Source organism: Fukomys damarensis, unplaced genomic scaffold (genome assembly GCF_012274545.1).
Source record: "Fukomys damarensis isolate Sample0158 unplaced genomic scaffold, DMR_v1.0_HiC HiC_scaffold_22, whole genome shotgun sequence".
NCBI lineage: Eukaryota > Metazoa > Chordata > Mammalia > Rodentia > Bathyergidae > Fukomys > Fukomys damarensis.
The window spans coordinates 11,041,782-11,044,919 of record NW_022900934.1 but is presented as its reverse complement, the minus strand read 5'-3'; positions in this window follow the sequence as shown (position 1 = coordinate 11,044,919).

The window sequence follows — 3,138 nt, the reverse complement described above, 5'->3', positions numbered from 1 at the left end:
TACTTAGTAAGTACTTGAACCCAACCAGTGTATTTATGTTATGTTGTGTTATGTTACGTTATTTTCTCTGGTGCTTGTAATTGAATCCAGGACCTTTTACCTAGCTACATCCTTGGCCCCCTTTTAATTTTTTTTTACATTTTGTGACATTTTTTAGGGTCTCACTAAGTCACAGAGTTGCTGGCACAAACTTGCGATCCTCCTGTCTCAGCCTCCTGAGTGCTGGGGATTAGGGGCACGCGCCACCTCACCTGCGTTGACATTATTCTTGGCAGCCACTTTCTAGTGCCCCTTTAGCCCGGCCCCCTCAAATGCAGCCCTCACTAGCTGCCCTGCCTTTTCTGCTGCCAGCGCTGGCCCAGCTCCCAGCTCCTGCGCAGCCTCACCCTGGGGTCAGGATGACCTCCTTTCATCCCAGGCCGGCAGGGCGGCTCCCCCGGGCCCTGCCTCGGGCTCCTCTTCCATCTTGGGCAGAGGCTTCTGGTCAGCTGCGGAGCAGTGCTTGGCAGCTCCCCTGGGCCCGGCCCACGGAGCACCCACAGCCTTCCTCAGACGTTGCCTGACGTGACCCACACATGGGCACTGGGGGGGTCCCAGAGGGGCAGCCATATTTGATTTCTGGCCTTTGGGGTTCCTAAAGAGTTTGGAGCGGTGTTCAGGACTCTGGCCCCTTTGGTTTTGGAAAAGGGGTAGGGCTTGGACTGAACTCTAATATCGTCTTTGGAGTCAGGTTCCAATCTCAGGGTCCCACAGGCTGGCCGTGTGACCCGAGGCCTGTCCCTTGGTCCCTTTAAGCCTCAGTTTCCCCATCTGTAGAATGGCCTGCTGGTGCTCTCAGCTGTGGGGACCTCCATCCCGCTGGCCCCTGGTGTCCCCGCCCTGGCCCGGCCCTGGAGTCCGCCCGCCGCTCTCGTTTTTTCCCTTTGTGACGTCTCTCGCCTCATCCTGGCCTCACTTCTCCAAAACCAGCTTGTTTTTGTTTTCTGTTTTTACGGCTCCATAAATGAGTCACGGGCCTGATTTGATTTAATTTCGTTGTAATTGTTATCTTTTCAAGCTTGTTTTTTTCCACTCGGTTACTCACAAGACCGCAAAACCTAAACAGGACGGGGCCTTCCCTGACCTGGCCTCCCGCTCCCGGGGGACGGAGCCAGGGTCCTTGGCTCCCGGAGAGGAGGTGGCCGTCTTGGGGACGCGGCTGGGCGAGGTGGCTGAGGGGACCTGGGGGAGCCGGAGAGAACAAGCCTATCTCTGGGGACGGTCGCTTCTTAGCCGGCACGCGGCCCAGAGCTTTCCACTTCTTAAGAGGAGCCAGAATCTGAAGTTGTATGCAAAAAGCCCTGATTTATAAATGTTGGCCAAGAAATTAAATTAAAAACAAATAAACAAAACCCAACTCTGTGGCTCTCTGTGGCCCCCTTGGCCCCTTCTGGTTTAGAAGGTTCTAGAAGAGCCGGCCTTGTCCACACTCCAGCTGCCCAGTTCCTCCCACACCTGGGCCCTGGCCTTTTCCTCTGCCTGGAGCTCTCTGCACCTCCCCTCGGTGGTGCTTCTCCCACCTTCCTGTAACCGCCTGGTCGCCGCGTTAGGGGACCGGCATTTCAGTCACTTTTCCCACTGGGCTCTGAGCACGGGGGGTTGGCGTCTACCTGCGCCTGGTTGGCACCTGATCTGCTTTTGTTTTCTCCTTGTCTTTCACGGCCTGTTCACCTTGTTCATATGCAGCCATTTTTATTATAGGCAAAGTAGCCTCTTCATATTTTGCCTGCTCTGTTATTTGTTTCTAAAATGGGACGTGATAACTCTTCAGCCTTTTAAGAACCGAAGATGTGGGGCTGAGCCCTGTCTGGCCTTGGAACAGGCTCAGGACCCGTGTGGCCTTCGAGCGGTCAGTGCTCGAGTGGGGACGGCCGGACCCCAGCCAGGGCTCAGGGCTGCGCCTGGAAGTGGCCACGTGACCAGGGCCCACCAATCACGCGCCTCCATGCCAGGTTTATGAATCAGAAGTCGGAAGTGTTGGGGAGGGGATTGCTGGGGAGCCCGTCCTGGGTGGGGCCGCAGCCTGGCTACTTTTCCCGAGGCTGCAGTGGGCCAGTTCTGGGGGCTGAGACCAGTGCCTGGCAGCGGTCACACTGCTGACTGAATCATTTGCCCAAATGACTCTCTCTGTAATTATGCCAGACACAATGTAAAGGACGTTGCATTGTGCTGTCACGCAATTCTGTTTAAATAGATTTAAATATATCCACGCTTGCTTCACTGTGTCCATTCTAAGAGTTTGTGTGCACCGCGGCAATTATGTGATAATCATGTCAGGTAGAAGAGAAAATCAGTTTATTTTCACAATCGTCTTGTCCCCACTTTCCAAGACGGTGTCCTATCCAGTCTCTAAGCTCAGCCTTTATTCTGAAGTTTTGTACCCAGTGCTCGTTGAATAACTCACTTTATGTGGCTTTTTCCTGAGCCGAGTTTTCCCAGTGAGTTGCAGCCGAGGGATCTGGAGCCGCCCCACACTCAGGGCCGAAGGTGCTCCTGTCACTCTGTGAAGACACAGGGACGGTCGGGGTGCCGTCCTCCAGGGGCGAGGGGCCGAGGGACCATCTCCGGTGCCCGGCAGGCGGAGACGGGCCGCAGTGACAGCCGCGGTCCCCCCCAGCCCTGACCTCAGCCTCTGCTGCTTTCCGGTCGAACCCAGCCTCTCCAGCTCGCCTGCCTGGTCTTTCTCTCCTGCTCAGACGCAGCGTGAGCCCTAGGGCGACACTTCGTGCCGAAGAGAAGCTCTGGATGCTTCCGGCCGTCGGGACCGGGGTCGCCTCCAGGAAGAAGGGATCCCCGGCTCTTGGTGGACTGCACCCCACCACGGTAAACTCTGAACCCCCAGGTGGCCCAGTAGACTGCACGCAAGAGTGTATCAAGCATCTCATTCTCAGCGCTGGGTCACTGAACGGCCTGCCTCAGTGGCACTGAGGTCCTAATGGCAGGGACAGCGAGGGAAAACCCAGTGGGGACACTGTCGAGGGTGTCAGACGGGGGCCATGGTGGACGAGCGGAACATCCTGGCCCAGGGAGGCCCTGAGGTGGCTGTGGACAGCTAAGGAGAGGATCTGTTTGGCTGAGGGAGCCAGGGGCAGTTGGGGG